This window comes from Podarcis vaucheri (assembly GCF_965113315.1).
Source record: "Podarcis vaucheri genome assembly, chromosome: 10".
Classification (NCBI taxonomy): Eukaryota; Metazoa; Chordata; class Lepidosauria; order Squamata; family Lacertidae; genus Podarcis; species Podarcis vaucheri.
In genome coordinates, this window is record NC_138748.1 from 9,069,736 (window position 1) to 9,090,827 (window position 21,092).

The 21,092-nt window shown below is 43.9% G+C and overlaps 1 long non-coding RNA gene across 1 annotated transcript in view; it reads left to right on the plus strand.

The window, feature by feature from the left end:
• The window catches only part of LOC309541786, a 39,104-nt gene that overhangs the window by 5,945 nt on the left and 12,067 nt on the right, over positions 1 to 21,092 (plus strand). The window contains exon 2 of the long non-coding RNA XR_014223932.1: positions 12,189 to 12,342. This is a non-coding gene — a long non-coding RNA (uncharacterized lncRNA). The remainder of the gene's footprint in view (positions 1 to 12,188; positions 12,343 to 21,092) is intronic.

A 21,092-nucleotide genomic window follows, 5' to 3' on the forward strand; every position in this document is an offset into this window, starting at 1 on the left:
TGGGATCACAGAATGGTTAGTAATTCTTGAAAATAACTAAAAATATGTTAAGCATGTTTTTGGGGAGGCTACAAAAAGCTTTTGGCATCCCAGTGGGGGGTTTCTATCAGAGCAGTCAAAAACAAATTTAATGGGTCCGCCCCAAGTCATTTTAGCATCATGGCATCATAGGATTAGGTTCAGCATAAAGAAAAAAGTATTATTAATAGAAGGGTCTTACAGCTTACTATTGGATCTGTGGCTGAAATGAGTTTTGAACTATGGATTTCTCAGTCATTGTTCTTTCTCTTGAACAGTACAATGTTTATGAACCACATAGTGAGTGAGGAATTGCTGCAAGATTCCCAGCTTTCAGCGCAATCTCTCCATCTCCATTACTGGCCCATGTTTAACTGTTGAATGACATTTACAGATAGGTAGCCGTGTTGGTCTGCCATAGTCAAAATAAAAAAATTCCTTCCAGTAGCACCTTAAAGACCAACTAAGTTAGTTCTTGGTATGAGCTTTCGTGTGCATGCACACTTCTTCAGTCATTCTTGAATGACATTGTAATGAGCAACGGATTTATTGGTGCATAAGCTTTTGTGGTATAAAACACAGTTTGTCAGAAAGGTAATCAACCTGAATGGGTTGGGGCCAGGTTATCTAAAGGACTGCCTTCTTTTCCTTGCAAACAGTGTTCAGCATCAGCAGCCAAGATCCATGTTCCCCCACATCAGCTTGACAGTGTCTTCTCAGTAGTGTCACTCAGTCTGATGGAATTGCTTCCTGAAAGCGGTTCGGTTAAGCCATTGCCGTGCTGTTGTTTTAATTATTTAACTGATCTATTGTGCTGATCGCCGAAGAATTGATGCTTTTGAATTCTGGTGCTGGAGGAAACTCTTGAGAGTCCCATGGACTGCCAGAAGAACAAACCTCTCCATTCTTAAGGAAATCAGCTCTGAGTGCTCACTGGAAGGACAGATCCTGAAGCTGAGGCTCCAATACTTTGGCCACCTCATGAGAAGAGAAGACTCCCTGGAAAAGACCCTGATGTTGGGAAAGATGGAGGGCACAAGGAGAAGGGGACGACAGAGGGCGAGATGGTTGGACAGTGTTCTCGAAGCTACCAGCATGAGTTTGACCAAACTGTGGGAGGCAGTGGAAGGCAGAAGTGCCTGGCGTGCTCTGGTCCATGGGGTCATGAAGAGTCGGACACGACTAAACGACTAAACAACAACAACAAAATTGTGTTAGTTTTTATATTTTTAAAATATGTTTGCACTTTTGTGTTTTTACTTTGGAAGCCACCTTGGGGGACCCTTTGGGAACTGAAAAGAGGAATATAAATGTTCTTAAATAATGAATAAATAAATAGTTGCGTAAGTCTGTGGCAGTGAAAGGAACAGTCTCCTGGCACCTTCAGACACGAGCAGGTTTATTGTGGCTAAGCTTTGGTGGAGTGGAGCCCATTTCATCAGATGCCTGAAGTGTTGTAATCACTTGATGCATACTATGTGCACATGCACACATACACATCTAAAGAAAAACATTGTCAATGGTGGAGCCAAATGGACATGAAATTTAAAGAAACAAAACTGTAGCAATTCTTTGTTAGGTTCGATGGACTGCATGTAAGATAAACACAATGACCATTCACATCAGCGATAATAGATGATCACACAGTTTATTTAGCTTTCATTATCTTTTCAAAAAGCCAGTGTAATATTCCATGGGGCAGGGTGCAGGGACATAGTGAAATTAATTTGCTAATAAATGCTAATTCAGCAATTTCATGTGGGTCACCCCTTCAAAGTACTTTTGTTGAAGACTTCAAATGCAATTCAATTGTACTGTAGATTTCTGGACTTTTGATAATGTAGCTATTAATGGCATCTGCATGACATTAATAATAACAAGTTCAAAGTCACTTGTTGGAGCTTGGTTGACTTTGGCACAGTGGCGTAGCGTGGGGGGTGCCAGGGGTGCCGGCCGCACCGGGCGCAACATCTGGGGGGGGGGCGCGCTCGCTGCCTCCGGAGTCGCCGAAGAGCCTCGGGCGCAGGCTGTAGCGGAGCCGCATGTCTCGCGGAACCGACGAGCTGTGCGCGCGTCCGGGCTGAAGGCGCCCGGCAGGCAGTGGCTCTCAGCGCTCGCCGTGGAGGACGCGCCAGGCAGCCTCTCCTCACAGCCCCGCCTCCGCCGGTGCTGCTGCAGCTGCTGGGCCGTTGCATTTTCCTCGCCTCTCTGCCCCCCTCCTCCTCCGGGCAAGCGGCGTGGTTTGGGCGGCAGCGCCAGCGGCAACTCGCAGGTTAGGGGTTAGGGGGGCGCAAATTACTTGCCTTGCCCCGGGTTAGGGGGTGCAAATTACTTGCGTTGCCCCGGGTGCTGACAACTCACGCTACGCCGCTGCTTTGGCATAATAGTTTTGCATGCTTTCAATGCAGTGTGTGACTCAGAAGCAAATGTGTCGTGTCAGGTGAGATGTTCCAGACCAGCACAAACAAGACTATTACTGTCAGAAATAAATACTCCTGCTGCTTTGTTGTAAGAAAAGGAGTAATTGCTCAAAATATATCCGTTTCTAAGTATAAATATAAATGCCAAAAAGTTGACAAAACAAACAGTAATGTGAAAGGAGCAGCTTAACTCAGAATATGGTAACCCTACATTTCAAATAGAACCAGATCTAATGCCAGCATTTGTACTCAGCCCTAACATCAGAGTACATAGTTTTTTGTTCAAAAGAGTTTCATGGTTAATAAAGGAACTGGGCAACACAGGAGTGGCTAATCTGTTTCTTTCCAGTTGTTGTTGCACTGCAACTCCCTTCCACCCAAGCCAACATGGTGAATAGTCAGGGGTGATGGGAGACGTAGTCCAACAACATCCAGACTACATACGTAGATTGTAGTTGGGCAAATCGATTGTTTTGGATACATGGTAGTGTTATTTGTGAAGAGTATTAACTTTACAAATGCATCAAAGTGCCTTGGACCTGGTCTCATTAGGCATAACATTTGCTAATGTTCGACAGGCATCTCCTATACTTTTTTTTAATAGAAAAGCCAATATAAAGTGTTTTTACTGCAATAATAAAGCTCCACATGTTTGCATGATGATGGTGGAGGAGGCAGGGGAAGAGGCAATAGCAATTCTATTACCAAAACTCACTACGTGAAGGGAAAGATAGTCAGTAGGATGGTAGGAGACTGTGGCAAGCTGCAACAACCGGGCCTTTTCTCCTACTAATGCCCCACCCAGCTAGCTCTGCCCAGCTGATAACTAAATCCAGGGTTTTTTGTGCGTTTGGCCAATCTGTTAACCAAACCTTCATTAATTCTAACTTTTACTACATCCAGGAAATATGGGAAAGATCTGGCACCCAGTAATTTAGGAGAACCTCAAAAACAAGTCCTGCCAGACCTTTGTGGTTTTTTTTAATAGAGTTACAAGCTGTTAGATCAGGGGAATGCTGTAGACATAGTGTATCTTGATTTCAGTAAGGCTTTTAGCAAAGTCCACCATGACATTCTTGTGAGAAATCTGGTAAAAACTGGATTGAACAAAGTAATTGTTTGGTGGATTTGGAGCTGGTTGGCTAACCAAACCCAAAGAGCGCTCGCTAATGGTTCCTCGTCATCCTGGGGGGGGAAAGTGATAAGTGGATTGATGCAGGGTTCTGTACTAGGCCTGTTGTTGTTCAACATCATTATAAGTGACTTGGGTGAAGGTATCAAATTTGTAGGTGACACCAAACTGGTAGTGGGTAGATATTGCCGCTGAAGACTGAAGCTGAATTCAATATGACCTTAACAGATTGGAGAACTGGGCCAAAACTAATAAAATGAATGTTAATAGGGACAAATGTAAGGTTCTGCACTTAGGCAGGAAGAACCAGCTGCACAAATAGGATGGACACATGCCTTACTATCAGTACATGTGAAAAGGATCTAGGGGTCTTGGTGGACCTCAAGCTTAATGTGAGTCAACAGAGTGATGCAGTGGCAAAAAAAAGCTAATGCTATTTTAGGCTGCATCAACAGAAGTATAGTGTCCAGATCAAGGGAAGGTATAGTACCACTCTCTTCTGCCTTGGAGAGACCACACCTGGAATACTGTGACCAGTTCTGGGTGCCACAATTTAAGAAGGATATTGACAAGCTGGAACATGTGCAGAGCACATGAAGATCGCCATCTTCAAATATCTCAAGGGCCTTTATAGAACTCTACAATTCTATAATTCTATGATTGAAGATTTAAGGTTTTCTCACTTATTTGGAGTAAGCTCCATGGAAAACAATGGGACTTACATTTGAGTAGACATGTATAGGATTAGAATCAGATGGTCAGAACAAAAGGAAATGCCTACTGGTAAGATCAAGAAAGACCAAAGTTGCTTCTTATATACACATTCAAATACATTTGCTTCTGGACTACTCCAGTCTAATCTGCATTAACATCTAAATAATGCTCATATGTGGATAAGCCTTAATGCCTTGACTAGAGCTTAGGCCTTTTACTGTGGAATCAGATTTCCTTTCTCAATTGCTTTTGTTCCTTGGCTTGCATCCCACTTGTGATTTTCCAGACACACGTGCTAAACTGTTGTTATTAGTTTTGGCACTTGCAAGAGCAAACAGTATGTAACACTGGAAAGTCCCCAGTGCTCTGTGGTCCATTCCATTAAGTGTCTGGAAAAGCATCCGCATGGATGTATAACAGGGGCCATAATCAAAATCAAAACACACACACAAAATCTAATATAATTTGAAGGAAATAAAAGGATGTGGATTGAATGACAAAGAACCACCACTTGATAATTTATTGTAGAAAATGGAATAAGATGCAGCAAATGTATTGGTTGCCTTATAGTTACACTGTTTCACAAGCTTGTACTTTAGAATTTTTTTAATTAGCTCAATCTTTCATGCAATACTTATTTAGATTATCAACTTCAACTGTTTAAAAATCTGTCATTAGCATGTGCTTAATCATGTATAAAGGGACGCAGGTGGCGCTGTGGGTTAAACCACAGAGCCTAGGACTTGCCGATCAGAAGGTCAGCAGTTCGAATCCCCGCGACGGGGTGAGCTCCCGTTGCTTGGTCCCTGCTCCTGCCAACCTAGCAGTTCGAAAGCACATCAGAGTGCGAGTAGATAAATAGGTACTGCTCCAGCGGGAAGGTAAACGGTGTTTCCGTGCACTGCTCTGGTTCACCAGAAGCGGCTTAGTCATGCTGGCCACATGACCCGGAAGCTGTACGCCGGCTCCCTCGGCTAGTAAAGCGAGATGAGCACCGCAACCCCAGAGTCATCCATAGCTGGACCTAATGGTCAGGGGTCCCTTTACCTTTTTAATCATGAATAATACTTGTCGGAAGATATAACTATAGTTTAACGTAACACCTTTAATTCTTTAAGTTTCCCTCATTTATATGCAGACAACAAAAACAAAACACATGAGCCTATGCATAGAATTCCATGCAATTTTATCTTCCTCTCAAGTAACAGGCCCTTTAAATATTATGCCATGTGCAAGCTGCCATGTTCAAGCTGTCTTTCCATAGTTTAGCATTGCATGCACTCATTCACTTCTTGCCTTCCTACTCCATCATGGCCCCAACAAGAGTGGGAGCTTTTGCTTCCATTTTCAGCTATCTGTGATTCCATGTTATGTCCAAGTCTGGGCAAAACAAGGTAGATATTAACTATGGTTTATTGAAACAAGCCAACTTCAAACAGTAGTTGTTATCATATTGCGATAAAGTAGCCACAGTTCCCAGTTCAGACATAACAAGAAACTATGGTTAGTTTAAAACAGAAGTGAAAGCTTTTGATCTCATCACAGCAGTGCCAGCAAAGGAAAGGGGACAGGTTAGATGAACCCAAAGCTTGTACGTGTATTGGGTAAAGTATGGTGACATTATGTGGAACCCTGGCCAATGCATGAAGAATTCCTACATTTTTATTTCAGAAGTCTTTATCTGGAAACATATATTGCTGCTTCCTCCAATTTTCAGGAGATGGAGCTCATGTATTACAAATACCAGATTCCTCTTCATATATTTATGGTATTCTGTTTAATTTTTATCATTTCCTCACATGCACCTAACTCTTTTTGTGAGATGATTGCTATACCAAATAATTTTTTTGAGAAAATACTTTTTGAACATTTGAAATTGCTGTACTGCTTAAACTGAGGAAATTGTAATCAAGCATATATCTAAGTTTGGTTTTCACCTTTTTTTAAGGTGCAGTACTTATAGGGAAAACAAGATAATCATTTGGAGGAAAGTAATATGTGAATGTATTTTATTCCAATGGGTGGTTTAAAAAAAATGCAAAGAATTGGAGTTTTGAGCATAGTTTCATCTATTTCTTAATAAGTTTTCAGTAGCTTTCATTACGAGAAACACATATCTTCTGACGTTATTGGGTTAGTGGAAGCGGCACATTTTGCATCAGGAGCATCCAATTGATTAATTTCCCAAGGCTTTGCACATGTGTGAGCCTGTTCCTAGTATTAAAGATTCCAGCATAGAATCCAGATGTCTAGATGAATGTATTTTTCAAATGTCCAGATGAACATTCCAGATCTGTGAGACATCTAGTGGACAAAAATTGGTTGTCATCGTCTGTCCGTCCGTGTGCCCCCCCCCCCAATTTCAGTGTAGAAACATTTTTATTCAACATCCAGAGGATGATGTTTTCTGTTTGGAAACTCATTCAATTTTTAATGTGTTGATGTTTTGAGTTCCTGGGGGTACCCACCCCCTCCAAAAAAGGAACCAACATTATGTCCGGATCAGGTTTTGTGTCTTACTGTGTGCATACACATGTGTTTAACAGCCTGCTATTATTTTCACTCCAGTATAACTGCTGTTTTAAGCTGCCTGAATTCCCATCTATGATTATTTTGACATTTAAACGTGCAAATTGTGACAGCCTTCTCCTCCTCACTAGCTGTGTATTACAGTGTGCGCCACCTCGCTGATATGTATAGCTGGCGGAGCTCTGCTTGCTTCCAAAAACAGATCAATTTATTTTATGCTCAGTGATTTGGGCCAGGTTGCGGAGCGATGTCGGGAATTCAAGGCAAACTGTGCTGTCTAGGCAAACATGCTAATAGTCCCTCCATTTAAACACAAAATCCAACTTACTTCAACACTGATGATGGGGCAACATCCTGCAATGTACCTGTTGGCAGTAGGCTAGGTTAGGAGACAGGTTAGCTTAAGGGGAAATGTTAGAGGGCTGCTTTCATCCCTGGCATTTGACTCATTCTACCTAATGGTAAAGGTATCCCTGACCATTAGGTCCAGTCATGGACGACTCTGGGGTTGCGGCACTCATCTCGCTCTATAGGCCGAGGGAGCCAGCGTACAGCTTCCGGGTCATGTGGCCAGCATGACTAAGCTTCTGGCAAAACCAGAGCAGCGCACAGAAACACCGTTTACCTTCCTGCCAGAGTGGTACCTATTTATCTACTTGCACTTGATGTGCTTTCGAACTGCTAGGTGGGCAGGAGCTGGGACTGAACAACGGGAGCTCACGCCATTGCGGGGATTCGAACCGCCGACCTTCTGATCAGCAAGCCCTATGCTCAGTGGTTTAGACCACAGTGCCACCCGCATCCCTCTATTAGTGTCTATGATAGAGATGATGAATTCCTGGCCTGCTGGTCTGATCCAGCCTGCCAAGGCTTTCTCGGTGACATGCCAGACCTCCTTGTCCAGTTTTCCATTGTGTTGCAGCCCTGACAGTTTTCTTTCTCATCAAATCACCCTCATTATCTGATTAGCAGAGAGGGGTGATCTTTGAACCCATTGTGGCACTAGGACTGAGGGGGAAAGGAGAATTATGTCTTTGTATGTGTGTGTTTTCAGTTTGTGCATATAGACTGTGTAATATAATGATTTGTCCAGCCCCTTGATTTATCCAGGGACATGGTGAAGGATAAGCTTGTGGCAATTATACCGTAGCTGGTTTAACAACGTCATTTTAGCCCCAGGGAACGAAATATCAAGATCAGCACCTTTCGGGAACAGTCACAACAGGAGACCTCATCAAGCAGCTTTACAGGGAAACGATGGGCCATTTTGTTTGTGGTTAACAGCTGAGAAACAGGAGATTAATTTGCAGTTTAGGGATGGAAATAGGAGGGGCTCAGCTACATGAAGCCTGCATTGCCATTAACACCAATAAGAGAAGAAAAAGAGTGTTGTCTTTGTGGCAGCCCTCTCCCCAACCCACAAGAGTCCTGCGTTGGGAGCCTTGCCAAGAACATTAGCCAAGCAAACGTGATGGGTTTCAGCTAGCCAATGATGAAAGAATACAACTCCTCCATCGTTTTCCTACTGTATGGTGCATACTTGATTGGATAAAAGTTGGTTTGTTTTAAAATGAGCTCTTCACATATTTTCAGTAATGCCTTGACTGCAAAGATGAGTAAAGATTCTGATAGGAATCAGACCCCAACAAGGGAAGATATTTGTGATCTACAGCCACTTGAATCTGTGACAAATCCTTTTGTTGTTGTTGTTGTTTAGTCGTGTCCGACTCTTCGTGACCCCATGGACCAGAGCACGCCAGGCACGCCTGTCTTCCACTGCCTCCTGCAGTTTGGTCAAACTCATGTTTGTAGCTTCGAGAACACTGTCCAACCATTTCGTCCTCTGTCGTCCCCTTCTTCTTGTGCCCTCCATCTTTCCCAACATCAGGGTCTTTTCCAGGAAGTCTTCTCTTCTCATGAGGTGGCCAAAGTATTGGAGCCTCAGCTTCAGGATCTGTCCTTCCAGTGAGCACTCAGGGCTGATTTCCTTAAGAATGGAGAGGTTTCAAATCCTTTAGGTAGTCATTACTGCCTCCAGCACTTGCCAAAGGTCATGATGGACAATCCAGAGAATAAGCAACAAAGAGCTTAACCGACTTCTTTTCACATAAGGCCCCAGGCCACATTATCAGATGCAATGAAATGTTTTCTGCAGCTGTGTGTGTGTGTATGCAAACAAACACACTTGTGGATTTTGTAAGCACGCTGGGGCCAAATGACTGTGAGGTGCAGTTTGTGACTGTTCTGTCCAAGCAAAATTAAGCACTGTGATATTCACAACAACAGCAGCGCAAAACAGTTGCCCCCTGTCCGTTATTCCACTTTCTGAAAATCCTCAAGTTCTTGCATTATAAAGCTCGGTGGATTACTGTCTGTATATTCGACTGCTTTGTCTACTCCTTCTTATTTTTTCCTTAATACAGTGAGCCAGAACACTTATTATCCTCTGTTAAAATAATAGCAATCTTTAGATATTTGAAATGGCAGGAAATCAGCATATTAAGATACTGTAAACAAGTTCTTAGTATATTATGCCAATCAAGTTAAAGGTCCCCACCTGCTGGGAAAGATGAGACTCAATATGGTTTCTGCTGGTAAAAGATCTCTTGTGGTTTTGTATTACACTGTTAATGTGCGGGGTCAACGAGCATGGCGTGTTCTTTCTTTTTTGAGCCTTTTATCTGCCAGTGTCCATTAAGCTTATAGGAAGCTAGATATGATCTGAGGAACTTCATGACATATGAGCCTGTTCATAATTTTCCAAAGCTTGTCCGTGATTCGAATGCACATGATTAAGAGATAACTTCTCTTCTTGAAAGGTGTTTTTAAGAATCGGAATAAACCATAATACACCTCTCTCCTTCCTTTTGAATCTTAAAAAAGTCTCAATCTAAAAAATTAAAAAATGTCTCGATCACATTTTCGGAACAGCACACGCTGAAATTAATATATTGTTATAAAGAGGCCTAGCCTAGGAAAACGTTGGTAATTTAAGGAGCAGATGGAGGAAAACCTGTTTCTCTCCGCTGCACTACTTCAGACTGCAGGTGGAGGAAGCATGTACATGAATGCTCTTCCTCTCAAATAAATCCCTGCCTGGGAAATTTAGATACCAGAGGAAAGGGCACCGTACTAGGCCAGTCGCCTTCCCCACAGCAGCTACTTTTCTATATTTCTATATGTATTCAGATCATAGCTGTCAACTGTCCCTTATTTGGCAGGAAACTCCCTTATCCCAGCGCCTATCTCCCTATGTCCCGCTGCTGTCCCTTACTGATGATGCCCCTTAAATTTCCCGGGTTTCAAAGGAAGCAGCTCCTCTCCCTCCCTGCCGGCCAGGGACGAGGGAGGCTCCAAGTGTGTTGCTTGGCTGCCCGGCCCGCCCCCCTCCGGCCTCCTCTCACCAGCCTCGGCCCCCGGGAGCCCCTCCCCCCGGAACTGGCGGGAGCCTCGAGCCCTTCCGCCACCATCCTCCTCACGGCCGCCAAACTGAGCATCTCTGCCTGGCGCCTCTCCTCTGCCCGCCACTGCCGCTCCCGCTAGGCCATACTGCGGCTGCGCCGCCGAAGGACCCGGATGAGATGGGCAGCCTGGCGCGGCCTATGAATTGCTGAGGAGCCTTGAGAGGAGAGCGAGGGCAACCATAGGGAAAGCAGTTCAGAGAGAGGAGGAGGAGGCGCGGGCAGGTGTTCCAAGGGCTAACCATAGAGGGGGAAAGCGGAGGAAGGACCGCAAGCGCTTCTCCCATAGATTTGCAGTGGTAGACTAGCATAGATGATCTGATCTGCGGGTTTACTTCAGGCGCTATTCCGCCCCCCTCCTCCTGCCCCGCCTGATGGAACTCAGAGCTGCAGATGGAGCACGAGAGAAAAGATACAGAACTGCAGCAGCATCTTCGTAGCTTGGACTTCGTTTTGCGTGAAAAGTGGTTGCTGCTTGTAGTTATTTAATTGCAGTGTTTCATCAGTTGGTGTCTTGAGCAGCAACCTCTGGAAACGAAGGGCTAAAAACCAGCGCTGCTCTCCCAAATTATCTGGTCCCTTTGTAGCCTTATGAGGCTTTGCCCTCGGGTGGGAAAAATATTGCGCCTGGGAAAGGGAAGTGGGAGTCAACAGACACTCAAGGAATAGTTTCGGAGAAAAGGCTTTTATTTCTACCATCCATGAACTAGTAGAAGGAGCAAGTGTGATAAGTCACAAAAAGCATGCACGAGTTCACAATCATGTGCACAAGCATATATACCCCTTTCTAGTTCCCTCCCCCTTTCTCCTCCCTCAGGAGTCCTGCCCCATGTTGAGGTTCCTCTGAGCATGAACAGAAAGCTGTCTTGGGACTACTGTGGACTCTTGGCAGGAAAGGGGGTGAGGGGGTTTTCAGAGTGTTCCCGTTGTTTCATTCTTGTGCTTTGGCATGGTTCCCGGAGAGAAAGCAAGTTGCAATGTGGTTCTGAGAAAGGCCTGAGAAGGCAATGGGCTCTGTTCTCTACCTTGTTGCAATGTTTTTTAGTTACAGCAAGCGGAATGTTTCTGATGTTTAGCTGCTGAGAAAATGATTTTGAAAAGCTTTGAGAAGCTTTTGAGCCTGCTTGGGGGGGGGGTGACTTCGGGCCTAGGTGAGGTCACCTGTCCTCACCTTCCTTCACCTTTTAACTTCGCATTTCAGCTGGTTGACTAAAATCCCTTATTTTGGCTGCTGGTCCCTTATTTTCAAGGCTGTTTGTCCCTTATTTTCAAATCTGCAAGTTGACAGCTATGATTCAGATATGCGAGCTCACACCTGCAGTCTAAAGGGCTACCTCTCAGAAGGCGATTTACCTAGCAGTTGTTGTATAAGAACTAGGCAATATAATCACTAAGCACCTTGAGAAAACAAAACAGATAAAGCTGCTGAGCTGTGGGGTAAGGAAAAGCACCGTGCTTGGGATTTGGCAGCTATATCATCACACACACATATGCAAGCCTTTTCTGTTAAGTTCTAACCTGCCATCTTGTGACATACCCCACCCCGATGTTCCCTTTGGTTTTCTCGGATAAATTATGGCAACAAGAAATGCCAGCCCTGCAAACAGGAGTGCTTAGAAACAGAGAAATGTGTGTGGTAATGAACGGCTGAAAAGGCTGAAAGAAAATATTTGTGCTTTAAATACTAGACCGTAGTTTTGTGGTGAAAAGACACAAACAGATTTATCAACCGACTGGGAAAATGTATTGCTTTCATTCTCTCTCCCACAGCTCTTTCAATAAAGCCCTTAAGATTATTGTTAAATACCTGAAAATACGTGAGTAATATCTAGACCTTTTTATAAAAAAAAACTAGCAGGGGTTGGGTTTAAAGGGCAGAGGGGGCATTTTTAATAGTTTGCTGTTCTCTTTCAGGGCCAGCCCAAGACATTTTTCTGCCTGAAGCAGAGCAGAAAATGGTGCGGACACATCTCAAGAAAAGTCTGCGTGGTAGTCAAGAGCAGCCGAGTAATTTTGGACCTCAGGTAAAAAAAATCCCACAAGGATCGATCCCCCACCCATCGTGGCGGTAAAAATAAATAAATAAATTGTATCATAGCCGTTTGCCTCCCATCCATGACAAGCAAAAGCAGTGGCCCGAGGCAGCCACCTCATCCGTCTAACGATAGGGCCGGTCCTCACTTCCTTCATCCTGTCTGCTGTATCCCATCTGTGCTTCCATTGCCTCAGTTCTTCAGGGTGTGGGTGTGGTGAGGGTGTGGATATAGATTCACTGGAAAGACCTGGTTCAAAAATCACCATTCAGACATTAGACACACTTGGACGGATCACTCACTCTCTCAGCCTATTCTGCTTCACAGGATTGTTGTGAGAATAAAACATATGCACTACCCTGGGTTCTCTGTGGGCCACTGGTTTAAAAACCAAATAAAACACCATGGTTTTGAACAAAATAAATGCACCTAAATTGACTGAATGTTTGTGAGGTGAATTCAAAATAAGCCCAGTATTACGGTCATCAAATGATAAAATCTGTGTTTCTATTGAAACCAGTTTGATTTCCCTGCCTTCCTAGTCCCTTAACCTCAAATTCCCATGTAATTTTAGAAGCCAGATACAAATTAGGATGAATTGGAATCTGAGTCACTCCAGTGCCCTTAATGCAGTTCTGTTGCATTGGGCCCATGAAGATTTGGATTGTAGACAAGCGTTAAAGCTTGCATTAATACTAAACAAGGTTTAAGGCTGTTTGATAGCAAATATAGACACATTATTATGGTAAAAATTCCAGAAAATAGAAGCGGGGGGAGGGAGAAATCGAAGCCTGCCTAGATAGACACGTAACCCCCCCCCCAACTGTTTATTTTGTTATTCACTAGCACCTTTCTGAAATGCCAGATTATAACCTTAACAAGGTAAAAACATATTGTTTTTTTATTAGTTTATTGTTGGTTTTTATTGGAAGCTGAATGCCTTGGCTCCCAAACAAATTGGCTCCCAAATGATCGGAACCTGGAAGTGAGTGTTCCAGTTTTTGAGTGATATTCGAAAGCCGAACATCCGGCGTGGCTTCCGCGGCTTCCGCTTGGCTACAGGACACTCCTGCAGGCAATTGGAAGCCATGCTTTGGTTTTCGAATGGTTCTGGGAGTTGAACGGCCTCCCGGAAGGCATTCTGTTAGCAAACCAAGGTACCACTGTAATTTGAAGAAAGCCACATTGTTTTCATGATGCTACAGTTTGAATAAAAAGCAAGAAATAAAAATGCAGGGCTTCGTAAGCAGCATGTTTTCCTACATTTAGATGCCACCCAGCATCCAATTGGCATGGTAATATTGCATTTTATTTTGCTCATCCAAACTCTGAATTGCACATCAGAAAACAAATATTTTTGAACTTTGAGACAGAGTCTTAGATGAGCTTCTAATATATCAGAAGGATAGCATTCAGAAAGGCCTTGACTTTTCAAGAGAGCCTTGACTGGGCATTCTGCCATTTTAATAGAGAAATACCAAAGAGGTGAACCTTGCAACTTGCCAAATATGTGGAGACAGTTGGACACTCCTGTGAACTTCATTCCCATGTTTCCACATCTTTCTCTCTTGCTTGCTAGGCCCCATACATATTCTAGCAATTGGGCATTATATTGACTTTTGCATGATGGAATCAACCCATTTACTTTCCCACCTATTAGCAGAAGGGGGATATAACTCACCATAAATGAGTTTTGACAGGACCATTGATTTCCTGACTGAAGAAATAGGTGTACCTTTTCATTTTGTCTACCTTGTTGCCAGTATCTGCGCTCCGGTTGTCTCAGAGGATCAATAGAAGGTCTCTTCTATGGTTATGACTGGGGCTGTGGTTTGTCAATTAAATGGCACAGCACAGCAGGATTTAGGAGAACATTGCTCACGGGGAGCGATGTCTGAGAGCTAGAAACCGAGCTGTAGGAACGCTTTCCCCACTTGGTGCTCCTCTGCCGGGAACACTTGTCAGTCACGAGGAACTGAAAATAGCCGAGTGAGCTCATAGTGCAGATGCTAAAAATATAAGGGAAAGGATAGCCAACAAGTGCTCTGGGTTATGGGGTTCTAAAGCAGGCAGACGAGAAGCCGCAGGGAAAGTCAAACTCAGTAGTCTCAAATTTGGTTTCACATTCTGTACTTGACAGAATGAAACTCTACGTTGCCGATAGCTTGCTACAAGTCACGCGGAGCAGAAAAACTTGTAGAAGCAGATTTGTTATAATTTATTATAAAAACTATAACCCATCCTTCAAATAGTCTCTCAGGGTGTGAATAATTATAATAATGATAATGATAATGATGATAATGATGATAATGATGATAATAATAATAATAATAATAATAATAATAATAATAAAATTATTTATACCCCACCTATTTGGCTGGGTTTCCCCAGCAAAATGATAGTACAGTAAAAGCATTTAGAAAGCATAAGTACAGAAGTTAAAAGAAATGGGGTTTGAAACCTAAAGAAGAGCAGCGTACAAACTTCATACCAATAAAACGGTTTTAAACTGAAATTATTATCATTATCATTATTAATTTTATTTATATCCTCCCCCCCACACACACATCTGGTTGGGTTTCCTCAGCCACTCTGGGGAAGGTGTGGGAGGAAAGAACAAAAAGGAGAGTTCTTTTACTTTGTTGTAGAAGTTGCTCAGGATTGAGCTCCGCACTGGAAATATATCCTAAGCCAAAGGAGTGCAGCGTTGTGTGGATTTCAGTACAACAGAATTAGCAGAATTTGTGCTGTGAACTTGGCAAATGCAGTTTACATGTAAAATCAGAAGCATGACTTAATGGCAAGTACTGTATGTACGTTATGGAGAAAAGTTTCTTGAAAATAAAAGAAAGAACCATCCTAGCATAGTTCCAGTAATTCTACTGGAAATTCTTTAAATGGTAAGATAACAGTCACAGATCTTATGTTTGACTGCCAAGAGATGGAAACTAAGAGAAAGCTTATCTATTCATAAAGAGATTTTTTTGGAGGGGAGGGGTTAAATGTGTTGTCAGGTAGACGAAGCTTTTGCCTTCTGCAAAGTGGGTGTTTTGTCATTGGTAACACAGCTGGATTGGCGACAGATACAAAAGTTTTTTACCATCAGTGAAATGGGTGGTTTGTGACTGGTCATGTATGGGTTAGGGTTAGGGCAGGCATGTCCAAAGTCCGTTTCAGAGGCCTAAACCCTAAAAAAAACTCAACAACTTTGGGGTAAAATCCTTTAAAAAGGTAAACAACTTCAATTCTAAAACAAGGGCAACAACTTTGGTCTGCCCTTTGGTTGGCCTTCATGGCCCTTCACTTCATCAAATCTGGCCCTCCTTGAAAAAAGTTTTTTTTTTTCTGCAAAAAATTTATTAGTTTTTACAATATCAATGACAAACAAAAACATAAAACAAACAAAACATAACAAACATAAATCACAACCTTATTGAAAATAACAGTTATTTACTTTGTAAAACGACTTCCTTGTTTCCCCTTAGTTGAATTTCATTGCATATCCTTATAACGGTTTTCCAAATCCCAATTTTAATACCCTTTAAATTAAACATTAACATCTTTAAATCTTCTCCTTCTTGTATTAAACGTATTATTTTATCAGTTAACATAAATACAATCCTAAGCCCATTAAGTATCTGGATGCTATTTCCAGTTATTTTAGCTTAACAAATTTAGCTAAATAATCTAAATTTCTTCCATTCTTCGTGGTGTTCCTCCTCCTTCTGGTCGCGGACTCTTCCGGTTAGGTCGGCTAGCTCCATAAAATCCATCATCTTCACCTGCCATTCTTCTACTGTTGGTAATTCTTGAGTTTTCCACTTTTTAGCTAACAAAATACGAGCCGCAGTTGTGGCATACAAAAATAGATTAACATCTTTCTTGGGCAATTCTGAACCTGTTATTCCAAGAAGAAAGGCCTCTGGTTTCTTTATAAATGTATATTTCAACATTTTTTTCAATTCATTATAAATCTTTTCCCAGAAGTCTTTCACCTTGGAGCAGGTCCACCACATATGAAAGAATGTTCCCCTTTCTTCCACAATCTTTCCCAGTCCTCAAACATTATGTTATGTCCTAAATCTCTTGCCCAATCTATCATCACCGATTTAACTTGTTCATCTTTCATATGCCACTCCAGCAAAAGCTTGTACATTTTAGATAAGTTTTTACCTTCAGTATCTAACAACTCCATCTCCAACTTAGATTTTTCCAAGGCAAAACCATTTTTCTTATCCTGTTTATACCTCTTTGAAAAAAGTTTGGACACCACTGGGTTAGGGTTAGGGTGCAGTAGCAGCCATTTTGTGATATCTTTATAAATGACTTGGATGAAGGAATTGAGGGGATGCTCATCAAATTTGCAGATGACACCAAACTGAGAGGTAGCGAATGCCGCAGAAGACAGAATCAGAATTCAAAATTACATTAACAGATGGAAAACTGGGCCAAACTAACAAAATGAATTTCAGTAGGGACAAATGTAAGGTTCTGCACTTAGGCAGGAAGAACCAGCTGCACAAATAAGATGGGTGACACCTGGCTTACTAGTAGTATATGTGAAAAGTATGTAGGGGGTTTTAGTGGATCGCATGATTCTAGGTAGCATCAACAGAGGTATAGTGTCCAGATCAAGGGAAGTAGTAAAGGTAAAGGTACCCCTGCCCGTACGGGCCAGTCTTGACAGACTCTAGGGTTGTGCGCTCATCTCACTCTAGAAGCTGGGAGCCAGCGCTGTCCGCAGACACTTCCAGGTCACGTGGCCAGCATGACGAAACTGCTCCGGCGAGCCAGCACCAGCGCAGCACACGGAAATGCCGTTTACCTTCCCGCTATAAAGCGGTACCTATTTATCTACTTGCACTTAAGGGTGCTTTCGAACTGCTAGGTGGGCAGGAGCAGGGACCGAGCAACGGGAGCGCACCCCGCCGCGGGGATTCGAACCGCCGACCATGCGATCGGCAAGTCCTAGGCGCTGAGGTTTTACCCACAGCGCCACCCGCGTCCCTAGGGAAGTAATAGTACCACTTTATTCTTCCTTGGTCAGAATACCGTGCCTAGTTCTGGGTGCCACAATTTAAGGATATTGACAAGCTGGAACGTGTGCAGAGGAGGGCAGCTAAGATGATCAAGGGTCTGGAAACCAAGCCTTACGAGGAACAACTGAAGGAGCTGAGTATGTTTAGCCTGGAAAAGAGGAGACTGAGAACAGCTATGATAGCCATCTTCAAATATCTCAAGGGTTGTCATGTGGAAGAGGGAGCAAACTTGTTTTCTCCAGCTCTGGAAGGTAGGACTTGAACCAATGGCTTCAATAACAATAAAGGAGATTCCAACTAAACATCAGGAAAAAACTTTCTGACATTAAGAGCTGTTGGACAGTGGAACCATCTCCCTCTGGAGTTTGCGGAATCATCTTCCTTGGAAGTTTTTCAGCAGAGGTTAGATGGCCATTTGTCATGGATGCTTTAGCTGAGATTTCCCTTGGGGTCCCTTCCAACGCCACAATTCTAAGATTCTATAAGAGCAGCCCAACTTTCTGTTCTCCCAGAAGCCAACCAGATGCCTGTGAGAAGACCACCAAGCAGGGAGTGAAAGAAGTATGTTCCTGTCTGCCCCAGATTTGCAATGGTGACAACATACACAATTCTCAAAATTCCAAATGAGCCCATAGATTCAAGAGGTTGTGGAGCCCTGTTACACAGGAAGAAAGTTGTTAAGCTACAGGAATGCAATTTGCATCTTGCTAACAGGCCAACTCCCTGAAGGCAGAATCAAACAGTATCCCTGCTAAAGTTTTCTCTGCACCGCAAAAAGGTTGACTTTCAAGTATAGTAATACCTGTGTTATGTTCCATGGAGAACACCGTGTAAATGAACTGTTAGGAACTTGTGTGCACATCCTCTTCCTGTGTCACCTGGGCAGGGCTTTGCCTGAACATATATTTTGGCAGAATGGATTATACTGAGTCGCCACTTCTGTGGTTACTTGCTGGAAGGAATGGTCCAAAGATTATTCATGTATATTATCTTATATCTTTTTATTTGGATGTAGAAATTTACATGGTTACCATCTGTTGAAAGACTGCCACTGTTGTCTGCTTCAAAAAGAAAACAAGTTGCAGCCTTCCAGGTTGTATATGCGCAATGCTCTCCATTTCTCAATACCTACAAGGGCAGGCCTATACCTCAGTCATGCAAACAAATCCAAGTTCTGTTGCCTGTGGGGAGGAAGCTGGACCTATGTTCCATTAAAGCACATACGGACAACCCCCCTTTACACACATTCAATATGCGCGTGACTATGTATACGTGCTTCGCCTGAAGCGAATTTTTAAAATCGCCCAAACGGCCCCCAGAAGTCAGAAAAGGCGCAAAACATCACCTAGCAATCCCATGGGCCTTTGCATTTGCAATCCCAACCAAGAGCCCTTCCACTGACCATTGAAGCCTGTGGAGAGCTGGAGTTTGAGGAAAGTTGGGGGAGAGCGAATGTGTTGGAGTTCTGGGAGGAATTTCTTTGAGATGGCACCTAAACACACAGCACTGTCATCTTCCATGGGTGATGACAAACCCAAGAGGCAGAGAATGGTGCTCACGCCGGGGGAGAAATCGGAAGTGCGGGACTATTTGCAAGCCCATGCGCTAAACCCTGTCCCCAGTGCCCACCACACCCCCAAGAGATGAGACATGACAACAATGTATGGGTTCATAATAAGTGTAATTTTAATAAGGTTATGATTTATGTCTGTTTGTTTATCTGTTTGTTTGTTTGTAATTTTGTGAAAATCCAAAAAAAAAAAAAATGGGGAAAAAACAATGTATGGGTTCAAATTAGGCCACAGCTTTATTTAATTGCAGCTGTAGGAACCTTGGCTTAGGCCTTGGAAGGTTTCCCTCTCATACCCATCAGGGGCTGAGGATGTGCAGGGGACTGGAAAGTGCAAACTTACCCAGCATGCCCTCCCACTTCACCTAGCCGGGAGTTTGACCTATATGCCGCTGCTTCAGGGCCAGTGACTCCCACAATAAACCCTTTAACGGGCCCTGTAAACCCCGCTGCATGGGGGTGCATCAATATGCTGCCCCCGACTATAGACTATAGAATACCGACCAAGGCCTAAAACCGCCAACCGAGACCCTAACTAGGGTTTCACCGCCAAGATACCTACAGCTGAACATCTTCTCCTACTGAGGACTAGACCCTGCCACCCACCAATCCCTGAGGCCCTAGTGAGTTTGTGGCCTATCTAAGCACTGCTGGGGGAGGAGTTTGGACCATAGGTTGGTCGTTGCGGGACTTAGGGCATATCCCTCCAAGTCCGCCTTCACAGATCTGTGCTGCTTAGGCAACTGCACTCCATCACATGCCTCGTTGTCAAGGTTAGGCCCCCAGACATGGGAGGCAACAGGAGTTGTGCCCAGTGAGCGCTGCCATGCCCCCATGTCCCAGACTTCTGTGCTGGGCACACCTGCAACCAAGTGAAAGGGAAAACAGTAAATGAAAATACAAAGAGTGACCTGAACCTGGGACGAGGAGCATTGGCCCCTTTTGCTGGCCCTTGTCCCACCCCCCCCCACCCCCAGCATACGTGGCATCAAGATTTGGGAGGCAGTGGCAGCGAGTATCTGTACACCTTCAATTGCCAAGGTCCCCAGCTGTGTGTGAGACAAGGCACATGAAGCACTGTATCTGTGGCTAGAGGACATGAACTGCCAGCATATGCCCATCGATGGCAGCGCCTTGAGAAAGAAGGCACTTCAAGGTCCCTGCAAAGGAGGTCAGCGGCAGTTGGCTGGCCCGCTTCAAACGACACTTCAATTTGAAGAACATCGAACTGTATCTGCAGACCAAGCGTGCCCTGAGCAGCTGAAGAGACAAAAGCACCCGCTGCTCATCGCCATGTTCCTCAGCAAGACACCATCAACCCCATCTGACCCACAGCCAAGCACTCTGGGGTACTGGTCTAGCCCGCTTGTTGTCGTTTCCAACCTGTCCTCTAGTGATGAGGAAGACAGGCCACCTTTCGTGTCCGTCCAACATAGGGCTGTTGGTTTTTTCAAGGCTTTCCAGAGGTTAGAAGATGTTTGCAGGTTTTTCCAACAGGTGCTCCAAATACAGTGGTACCTCGGGTTACAGACGCTTCAGGTTACAGACTCCGCTAACCAAGAAATAGTACCTCGGGTTAAGAACTTTGCTTCAGGATGAGAAGAGAAATCATGCTCTGGTGGCACGACGTCAGCGGGAGGCCCCATTAGCTAAAGTGGTACCTCAGGTAAAGAACAGACCTTAACCTGAGGTACCACTGTACAGTAAAGCTGAGCATAAAAAGTTAAGCTGCCTATTTAAAAGGTGGAATGAGTTCATACACCTTCCACCTTGTAAAGTAGGATAGACTGCAACAGACCCTGTTCTGTCACCCACTTGCAGGCATTTGGGATCTGAGCAAGGCAAAAAGCACGCTACTTCATAGGTTTTCTTAGAAGGGAAGCTGTAATGAACAGCAAGCCTGACCTTATGTCCCCTTTAGTCGCTGGGATCCCCTTTGCAGCAGCAGAGGAGTCCTAGGCAAAGTTCAGAGACTTGCCTGGCCTGCTTTTATGCTCAGTTAGCTCAGTTTGTAGGGACGCGGGTGGCACTGTGGTCTAAACCAGAGTCTAGGGCTTGCCGATCAGAAGGTCGGCGGTTCAAATCCCCGCGACGGGGTGAGCTCCCGTTGCTCGGTCCCTGCTCCTGCCAACCTAGCAGTTCGAAAGCACGGCAAAGTGCAAGTAGATAAATAGGT